This window comes from Vombatus ursinus, unplaced genomic scaffold (genome assembly GCF_900497805.2).
Source record: "Vombatus ursinus unplaced genomic scaffold, bare-nosed wombat genome assembly UNPS02004080.1, whole genome shotgun sequence".
NCBI lineage: Eukaryota > Metazoa > Chordata > Mammalia > Diprotodontia > Vombatidae > Vombatus > Vombatus ursinus.
This window is the reverse complement of record NW_020943858.1, coordinates 201859-213147: the sequence shown is the minus strand read 5'-3', so window position 1 is coordinate 213147 and position 11289 is coordinate 201859. Positions and strand designations below refer to the sequence as shown.

General features: G+C 39.8%; 1 pseudogene; it reads right to left on the bottom strand.

Moving 5' to 3' along the window:
• Nucleotides 1-7633: 7633 nt before the first annotated feature.
• LOC114053315 lies at nucleotides 7634-10879 on the bottom strand (annotated as a pseudogene).
• Nucleotides 10880-11289: the final 410 nt, after the last annotated feature.

Here is an 11289-nt window from a genome sequence, read left to right as displayed (position 1 = left end):
TGAAAATCGGGGGACCACAGAGCATTTGTTCAATTTCAGCAGTGCAAGCATCGTTTGCCCTACATACAAGTTCTGGAAATCTTTTGAATTTATGACAACAATTCAAGCAATTTTGACAAACAGCCACGCTATTATAGTGATGAGATCTCTGCAGACAAAACTAAGAGTGGAGGAAAATAAGGAATCGGTTGAGCTCCATGAACAAAGGAATGATCAGTCATTGCTGTCACTGGTGAAGCAAAAGCCAAAGTAGGAGAATGAAAAGGAGGATTTGAGGTTCCAGTCACTGCAGGCTCAGGAACAGGTGGATAAGGAACCATTGGTGGAGGGGATGATAATGATGGTGGCATGCTTATCTGAACAGAAAACAGAGTGTGACAGTGGAAGACAGATTCAACACCTCTTATTTCATGACATTCTGCAAAAGTTACAGTTTTCTAGGCTTTGAGGTGCATACCCTTGAGGTAAAACCTTTTCAGGAGACATGCAGCATAACTGAGGTGAGTTACAAGATTTGTAGGACAATTATTGTTGAAGTGGCATATGGGGCTATCTGGCTTCCTTGGAGCAGTTTTTTAAAGTCTCCACAACTATCACAACACAGAGCCCCATAGCAATAGCCTATAGCAAACCCACCATGAATGACATAAAGAAAAATCAACTGTTGTGGCACAACTTGCCTCTTCCCATCTCATGTTCAGTCTCTGAAACATCCTCTGCTATAGTCCTGTGGTCCTCTGGAAATCTCTCCTCTTAGGAATACTGGAATGAGTGGGGCTTCAGAGCAGCTTCTAGTGGATTTACTTCTCCAGTTCAGGTCACTTGCAGAGATCCCCTTCTCTGTTAAAAACCTCCGACAAAATTGATCTTAATACAATTCTAGTTTGCTATTACAATGACAAGGTCAGGTTGTGAGAATTAGCTTACACCTTAATAGCACTAAGACCAACATCACTAGACCAGAGAATTTACATTTTTTGGTTAGCAAATTCAAATAAGAACTAAAAATTTAAAAAAATTCTGAACCCAAATTTTATGTTTGCCATAATCATCTAATGTTACCTATACTCTATTACCTAATATTACCTATACTATACCTATAATATACATATAATTAATTAATCTTATCACAACTATATTAAAACCAACTGAAAAAAATTCACTCTAGCTATTTTCTTTTAGTTGCTTATTCCCCCTTAGGAACCACTAATAGAATACCTTTTTTATGAGATGATGACCCCTCATACACAACTGAATTCATTTAAAACTTGCTAAAATAATTTCAACTGTAACAAAAAGTTCTGGGATGGGATGTAAAAATACATCGAGAAGTCAAGTTCAAGACAATGAAGGACGAATAAGTTATTTACAATAAAACACGTTTGCCTTTCAAGACATGCTCAATGTCCAGGTGATAATAATAAAACCAAATAAAACTGGCTTTTCCCATTTTTGTAACACTAGATATTCTAACATTCTTTTCTTCAAACCAAAACTGAAAATGTTTGTTTTAGGCTGAATAATTAATAGAACAACAGTTTGGTCCCACAAACAGTTCCATCAATACCCAATTATTCTCACATTAATTTTAGGAAGGACTAAAATTTTAGGCTAAATAGTACAAATCCTATACCTGTATCTTATTATAAAAGCTCAGATATGCTCCAGTATTAACCTAGTTTAAAATAGATCTATAAAAAGAATCATTATCTGAAGAATACACAAGTCACCTGAGCCTTCAGAGAGTTTTAGTGGTTGCATCATGAGGACCTGAATTGGAAAATGAGTCTTTGTTTCTCTTAGTATTATTAGAGAGATATTTCAAACAATTTTACATGTAAATCCAATTTTGAAATTGTGTCACATTTTTCACTAAGTGACATCTCCCACTAAGCATATTATCACAATGAAAGAATGTTAAAAGGAGATCTCCTATAAATTAAATAATTCACCATTTTTAAGGTTTCATGGTCTCCATTATTTTTGATTCAAATGACAATTCAAATGATCCTTCACTGCACTAGCATATATTACTTAATCAAAAATCACCAACAGGATTCATCTTCTTTTACATTTGCCTTTATCAATGAAATTTTCTGCATGAGGAGAAAGGCAGGGCCATAGCAGCATTAGTTCTGTCTGATTTCAGGCATGAGTCATAGGCAGCCCATTACATGACAGGATATCATGGCCAGGTTCAGAATTAACCAGGTGGGGAAATGTCTTATTTACCAAGATGGGGATAGGTCAGGAGAATCCTACCTTCACCTTCGCAAGGTCGTTCTCTCAACTTCCCCAGGGACAGACATCCCACCTGTAGCAGTCTTCAGACTTCAGGGGCCCCTGGCATTTCCCTTTCGTGATGAACCAACAGCCTTATGAAGAGTCAGACACTTACACCTGGATTTAAGACTTAGAATAACAGCAACTTAAAGTCCCAAGAGACTCTTCCTCAAGCAGCAAAATTTCACTAATTACAGCTCAGGGCTAGATAATTGTTGCTTTTTCTCATAGATTTGCCTCAAAATCCCATCTAGAAATTTTCATTTCTTCATAAATTCCATCTGTTTACAATTATCACTGACAAATTTCATCTATTCATCTATTGACAACCATCATTTCCCTCTTGGTCTGCAGAGAAAGCCAAAGGGAGAACTTCAGACCATTTCTAGAATACAATAAGACCCTCATCAGAGTCCATGCAGACAAGTGCATCTGATCAATTTCCTTGGGGAAAACTATGATATCAGAGCAGTCACCCAGACCCAAGAGACCTGTTTAACCTTGTATTGCTGTTTCTACTTCTTCACCACAAGTTCATACACAGTGAATAGCTGGTTCAAAGTAATAGCATCAAAATATACAATTACATGAGTTTCCAAATGATCCCAATGACACTTTGGATGGGAGTTCCTCAAATGGCAGTGCTGTAGAGTTTCACAATACTCTGTCAGCAGGGCTCAGCCCAAGGAACCCCAGAGACAAAGATCTCCTCAGAGGATTTTATCATGCTTTTCTCCCAACGGTAAGTCATTTACTCTTATTATCATTATTTTGTAGTTTTAAAAAATCCAAAATATACTCTAATAATCATACAACAGATATGTTTATAATGTAACAGTATTCAGAGTGAAAACAGGAATAAACTTGTTTTAACAGCTTGTCTTAGCCTTCTTGTACTTAAAACATCACAAATCAGGTGATAATAATTTAGCTAAACACCTTTCAAACTTATCATTTCATAGAAAGTATTTTATCTTATTACCTCTGGCATTTTCATGCTAATCATAGTAGTTTATGTAGTGCCTACCACATGTCAGGCTTTCTCTATGTCTTGAAAGTTGCTTAAGTCTGTTTTAGTAATACTTTAAAATGTTTAGTCTATAATTTCTCAATTTTGTTAACATTCCATGCCAATTAGAAAAAAGTACCTACAAATCAGATAGAGTTGTGTTCAATTGTATTCCTACAAGGTCTGAACACGAGAGTGTTCATCCTTTTCACAAGCCTGAGACTGTGTTAAGTACTTCATAATCATGTGTTTCTCCCAACAACCCTGGGAGATAGGTGTAAATATTTATTGTCCCCTTGTGCACAGCAAGACTCATTAAATTCTTCTAATTGATTACATCAAAATTCTTAACTCAATCAATTACTGATTTATAATGACTACTGACAGTACTTCAATCTCAATTGTTTACAAGGGTCCTTTGTTTTTAGTCAGCTCATGTTAAAAAATTCATGGTGATGCTCCCAACTTCCCTATTACTTTTTTTTTTTAATTCTTTGAATTACCAAAGAGCCAAACCCATTTCTTTCAATTTTCTAAATTACTAATCCTTTTGCATAACTACTTAAACCAGAGCAAGGAAACAATCCTTTCTCTATCACTTAGCTAAAATTTGTTGAATGTATTTGTTAAATTTCTACTTGTTTTGTGATGTTATATTGATTGGGGAAAGGAGACATGTAGCAATTGTCAGAGGGGCATTGCTTTAAAAATGTCTAAACCTTTTCTTTTTCAGTGGGATTAAGACCCTCTCTGAAATCTCCTTTTCCAAACTTCAGAACACTTTACTTTCAAACCCTGAATTTAATTCTATCTTCAATAATTCTTTCCTTAACTTACTATAGTCTTATTTAAACAATTTGGGGCTAAATAATTGATTTCAACACGAGTTTGACTGTGTTATAATTTACCTAAACTATTGATTAAAACTGCAGTAGTATCATTAAATTTCACCTACCTTCAGTTGCTTTCAGTTTTCTTTTTTTGGAGGGGGTGGGGGGCATTTTGGTATTCACCTTCAATCTGGGAGCCCTAATCAGGACTTGCTTGGTGTTCTCAGGTGAGTTGTTTAAAAAGAGTAAACAACAGAAGGGTAAATGAACCCCAATTCTACCCACTTTTATTCTTTTCTGAAGATGGTCTAAAATTTCCTTATTCTGCCTTCTAATAATAAAAATTCCTTCTGCAATAAACTTATCTCAACTTTAAGTACAGCTTTTAGGTGTACCTTTATTCTACACTAAAATTAAAACCAATTTCACAGACTGATTCCCCAAAACTTCAGACTTAGCACTTGGCTAACTGAAGCTTCTTCGGGCTTAGCAGATGTGTTTCTTTTTAAATTCTGAGTTGTGAAATTATTTAATCTTACAGAGTCTTAATCTAATTTCTCCCACACTATTTCCAAAGCTTTTTCTTATTTTAACACTTCCCTGAAATTCTATTTCACGGAATCTCTCCTGAACATATCTCATGGTTAATAAGACAGTTCTTAAAATCCAAATTACAGCTTTAAATCAATCCCTAGTCATTTGAAAGGTCCCATTAATGAACAATTGATCCGTGAAATTTTTATTTTCATTAAACTCTACAGAGTTTGCTTGTATCCCATAAGTTTATCAAAATACTTTGTGAAGACATCCAAATTATAATTTAGAAATGAAAATAACCATTTATTCTCTTTTTACAAATTTGGTTTCCAATCAGTTTTCATATCTTAGTTTTCAATTAATTTCTGTATCTGTCTTTCAACTCAGCAATCTCCAACATGGCCAGTGTTGGGAACGGAGAAAAAAGAGATTTGTCTTCTTTTAAGGATTTTTTTGGAAAGTTTTTTTTTTTTTACAGCCTGTTTCTTTTGATGGAACACGCCAAAAGAAAACGCATAGGTAAAACACATAGGTTAGCACTGGGTTAGTACAAAGCACAAACAATATAGCACAGACAAAACAGACACTTCTTTTCCATTCTGTTTTTTCCTCATTGTAGAAGGCCCCTTTCTATTTGAAGGAAAGAACCCACTATTCCTAAATTTAGTTTTATCATTCACAAAATGAATACACACACAGAATATATAATGATACAACATTAAATCAGGTCTGAACTTCTATTTTTCTCTAGGAGATTTTGAAGGCCAGATCTTACCTGTCTCCTCTATTAAGTATAGAACTCATGAATATCTTGTGGCTGGAGTCCTGCTGTCAGCCTAAGATAATTCTTCTGTTTCCTAATTATGTTAATGCTTTTAGAATCTCACCAAAAAACTGTAATTTACTAACAACACAAAATTGCTTTAGTCTAATTTGTCAATTGGGTTCACCCATTTAAAATGCACTTTTTATTTAGAATACGTCTCTAATAGATAAAAGAGCTGGTTCAAGTTCCATTCCTCTAGACTTTTTGCCAAAGGATAATCACAGGAAGAAAAACTGAGAATGATGAAGAATTTAGCAATATCAATAGTTCATCTGTTCTAAGCTGATTTTGGAAGATTGTTCAATAAAATTCCCTAACTTTTTAAGTGATCAAAAATTCCATGCTTTGGCCAAAACAATCCCCTAAGCTCTTTGAATTCTCAAACCAAACTTTACACAGCTTAATAGTTCTTTCTTTAGTCATCTCCAGACAGAGTGTCCACCCTTGCCCCAGTGGGAATCCTGTAGGATGCATTATTCCTCTTATGCCTGACCCCATCTCTCCTGGGGGCATCTTCAACCAAGTGTGGCACTCCTTAGAGGAATTTCTCCTGAGAGAATTGTACTAGATCCCTGAGGTAGCTGCCTTTTGGCTTATTCCATCTGAGAAGTTTCCCACTGAAGATGCTAGAGATGCCCACCCCCCCTCTTTGATTATGGATCATGGAGGCAATCTTCTATCCTCCTGAGTTCCATCTATATGGAAGTTCTTTTCCTCCAGCTAATACTGTAATATTCAGGGATTCATTGTGGCAAATTCTCCAAAACTTCCAGTTTTTAATTTCTGGGCTTTACCTCTAGGGTCCTAAGACCTGTCAACTAGGGCCAAGAGGTCCTTTATAAGGGAATATTCAGCAACATTTATACCAGCTTTCCTTTAAAACTTCCTAGAAGCTTAGCTCTGATTGTCAGTGACTGACTGAATCCTAAGAATTTAAGTGATAATAACCTGACTCACTAAATGAAAGAGAGCCTTCTCCTTTCCTCCTCTCTGTAAAACTAAAATGAGCCTTCTTCTCAGGTCAGAAGAGTTTAGGCTTGCTTCCAAGGTGGTCATATGCCTTGACAGCTTACTATTGAGGTGGGAAATCTTTCCTCTAAGGTTATTGGGTCTGACCTGAATTACTGCTCCCTTGAGTGGGGAATCATGCCCCTAAACCCTACCCATCAAGGGGCTGGTCACAGGGTCCTCTAGATGGGTTCACCACCTCACTGTGAGCCACTGAAATGAGTTTCCCTTCCACTAGTTTGAGAGATTTCTCTACTGATGACAAAAATTATTTAATCACTCCTTGATAAAAAAAAAATAAAGGCAAAAAAAAATCTATTTTAACCCTGCTAACAGGAAGCTTTAAAATTAGCTAGGTGGCTAGCTGGCTGAAAATGAGGAACTAGCAATTCTATTGCTGAATCTCTAACAAAATCAAAGTAAAGAAAATGGAGCAAAAAGGTGAAAAAAGGAGCCTATGTTTAAAAAGTTTAAATCACGGCCATATAATTTTTACAAAAATGGAATTTGAGTGCTCCAGAGCTTATGAATTTAGACAGATTAGTCACTAATTTAAACAGTCCTTAGCCCAATCGGGAATTCTTCTTAAAGAAAATGAATTTAGGGTAAATCAAGGCAGACTCACCAATTTTCAGCTTAGAGAGATTTACCTCAGGCTCAGAGAATTTGGGTACAGATAACAAAAGGAGTCCAACCTCCCAGGGCCAGTGTCCATGGGGGAGCCAAGAGTGAAAATTCATCTATCCCTTACAGGAGCTGGCCTAAAGAGACTTAGGTCCATGCATCACTGTTCCATTTTGGGGTGCCAACAACATGGGGATTGTAATTGCCCAACCCATAAGAAAAACCACTGAGGCAGAGCTCTGAGCCAACAGCACTTTATTAAAAGGGCAATGGTCCCCTCGAATGAAGTGGTCCTCAGGTCTTCCTCAGGATCTGAGATGGCCTCTTCTTCCAGGACCTTGTTTTTATAGGATTTGACACTCAAAAGAGGCACAGAATGTCATTGGTGGATAGACCTTGCTGTGGAAGGCCAAAAATGACACTGGAAATATTTACACTACAGACACTTTGAGCAAAACAGAAACAAAAACAAAACGCCACAACAAGCAGACAGTTTGGTCACGTTTATGTAAAAATTCAATCTTCTTCTTCTAAATTGACTGCTTGGAAAGGCAGGATTATTTTCTCCCTTTCAGGATCTGGCATCTGGAGTATTTAAATTAATGGACTTGGAGGAAGAGAGCTCTTGTACTGTGGAGTGAGCAGGATGAACTGGCGGCATTGCTGGTAATGGGCTATCCTGAGGATCATGTCCATGGCGATTTTTCTATGGTTCCTGTCCATGTAGATATCAAATGCAACCAGACATCTGAAGGGTGATTCTGTGATGGACCATAAAGTAAGCATGAATACAAAGTTTGAAAAAGAATGGCTATCTCCTGAGAAAACTGCCATGTCACTGAAAGCAGTGCTTTCTCCAGGCTGGACTGTTATAGAAAGGGTCTCATTCTCATGATCCAAGTGCATCTCCCCATCGAAGGACCACTGAGATAGTAAGATGTGAAAGTACAATTTGCATCGTAAAGAAAGACTCTTTCTATGATTTTGGTAAATTACATAGCTCTGGGTTGATATTTCATCCAGTGTTTTAATAAACTTTTCCAAATCCTTCACTTTACCATTTAGATCAAGACAACTTTTTTTTACTTCTTGGTACTGCTTCCTTATTTCTTCAGAGCTTCCATGAGTGTAGTTTTCTGATCGGATAGTCTTTCTTAACACACTAATTTCTTCATCAAGAACAGAGGCATTCTTGTAACTTCTTTACGCTCAAAGCAGATGTTCTTGGCCAGAGCAGTCTCCCTCTCAAGTTCTCTCTTTTTCATGGCCAGCTCTTCTTTTTTCATTTGGAGATAATTCAGGTGTTGCTCAAGCCCATTTTCATAATGTAGCACAGACTGGTGTTGGATGTTCACTTCTAAGGCAGCCTGGTTTTCTTCTTCCATACAGGATCCTATGGATTCTGAAACTTGATTACGTTTCATCTTAAACTCCTCATACCTCCATTCAGCATCTATTTTCAATTGCCTTAAATTCTCCATCTCTTCCTTTTGAGTTTTCATCTCTTCTTCAATCTCTTTCATCTCTGCTTTAATTTCTTGAGCTTCCTCTTCTAGAACTGAGAGAACTATTGACTGATTTTTATCTTCATCCTCAAGGTCTTCTATTTCTGAAGTGATCTTTATTACACTGATCTTTATCTCTTTTAAATGTCAATAATGACTATCAATAGTTTCTTGATTCTTCCTGACATCCTTTTCAAGGGAAGACTCTTGTTGCTGAAATACTAACAACTGTGCCATTTTATTTTCTATTTCTTTCTCCAAATTACTTATTTCTATTTCCATATCACCCAAGTAAGTTGGTCTTGATTCTTCACATGAGTAGTAGCGATTCTCAAATACTTCATTGCCACAGGCAGTTAAAACTTTGCTACAGTTCTTGGGGGGGTTCCTGAGCCTGCATCACTTTGCGGGCCAAAGAGTTACTTTTAATAAGCAGCACCGACTCTATGCCCCTCATGTCGATCAAAGTGTTGACCACCACTGTCTTGTCTATTTCTAAAGCTATGAGAACCGTCAGAAATTCTGGGTGATAGGCCGTTCTGTCTGTGACATCATACAACTCACACTCAAATGCGGACACGATGATCGGTGGTTGTGGAGAGTCTAAGGGATAAAACCTTTTCATCAGTTCTTGAAGGATTTGCTCATCTTTGTGGTTGTCACAAAAAAAGGCAAGAAGAAGGCCACGTAAGCAAGACTCAATAGCCAAAGCAAACTTGGGGTCTCGGAGACGAATGCAAGCTCCTAGTGGGCCTTTCGGTTTAAAAGTAAAGTTCTCTTGTCTATGGACATCATCGACTGCTTCAAGAAGGGCCAGAATCTGTGCTTCAAATCGTTTCAGTGGCTCAGATCTACACTCTTTCCATTGGTTTAGCTGCTGTTTTTCCTCATGCAGTATCTGCTGCACATACGACTCTTCTTGGCTAATTTGAGAACGTTCTTCACCATCTTTGGCTATAGCTTGATGGAGATGTTTTATGTCTTGAACAAGTGAATCTTCTTGATCCTCAAAGTTCTTTAATTTTTCCTTCAACATGGAAATTTTTTCCTCTTTTTCCAACTCGGCTAGTTCCAGACTCTTTTTCAGGTCTTCCATTTTGTTAAGAAGCTGTTCTGCAACTCTATCTAATTGATTCAATTTGTTTTGGTAAGAATTATAGACAGCCTCCACCTGACAATAGGCCTTGTCTGTTGTCTTGGCATCTTCTTTTGCCTGCATGCATCCGGGCCCTAATGCAGCGGCTTGATCATTTAACTTTTGCATGTTCTCATGAATGGTTCTGTACTTCCTTTCTGATGCATCAAACTTGGCCTTTGAGGCCTCCAGTTTCTGATTTAATACCATGGTATGTTGGTCTCCAGCATCGATATGATTAATCATATCATCAAGCTCTCTTTCAGTTTCACTCACCAGCGCCCACGCTATTTCATGCTTCAAGCCTTCTAATTTCTCCCTCAAGGCAACCCTCTTCTGCAAACGGTCCTCTATCACTGTGCCCTGACACTTAAGCTTCTCGAGCTGTTCTTTTTTGAGGTCTATCTCAAGCTGGCTTCTGGCTTTCTGCTCCAAAATTTCCGAGTGCTCTCCTCGAGTCTGTTCAAGTCCAGTTACTTTCAGAAAGAATTTGTATCTGTCGCCATCCTGTGTGGTCTGCAACAACTGCCTGCCTACTTCCTGCTGTAAAACAGAGGCTGGATTGTCTACCCGTATGTTAAAATGACCAAGAATGGCCATGAGCTCTTCTTTCTCAGAGGACACCAGGTTTCCTGCTTGGCCTTTTAGTCTGTAACTGGTAGTGCCGCTTTGAGTGATGCACTGCTGCACAGTTATCGAGGCCCCATACAGGTCAGACTTGAAAGCATCTTCCCCTCTGTTCCGCAGCTTGATGGAGATGGTGGCTGACACCTTTCCATCTTTCACAAACTCTCTCAAAGACAACCCTAACGATTTTCCCCCAAGACCGATGACCAGGGCGGTCAGCAAGGCGCCCTTGCCCCTGGGTCCCACCATGAAGTTGACGCGGGGCCCAAATTTCACTGGTCCCAGCATGGCGTGGCACATGAAGTTCTCCAGCGGGACACTCTCGATGATGCCAACTTCCGCTGAGGCGGAAGGAGAAGCAGCTGCTTCTCGGGAAACCCTCGGGGCCAGGGCCCTCTCCCTGTCCTCACTGGGGTCACCCCGTGGCCCCAGCCCTGCCCTTTGCTGCTCCTCTGCAGCCTCGGCGGCAACCTGGCCCTCCTCCCTTTGAGCCATGGGCCCGCCTGGATGAGAAGGCCCTTCTGGCGGCCCCTCCCCCTCCCCCCCCCCCCCCCCCCCCTCTCCTCCCCCTCCCCTCGGCCCGCCCCGCCCCCCGGGGGGCTCTAGGCAGCCCCTACGAGAGGTCTCCTTTCAGACCGACCCTCAGACCCAAGGCCCAGGCCCGCCTTCCTGCTGGATGACCAGGGCAGGTGGGGACCAGACCGAAGCCGCCTCACAGGCGCAGAGGCCCGAGGCCGCCAACCCCCAGCGGAGGTCGCGGCCGGGTGCTCGGGGCACCGAGCCCCCTTACCGTCAGGCTGAGTCCACGAGCGGGCTGCCTCCCCAACCGCCCCCGAGGCTGCCCCCCCCCCCACCTCTCAGCCCGGAACCACGCGCAGCCACAAGGCCCAGGCCCCAGATCCGTG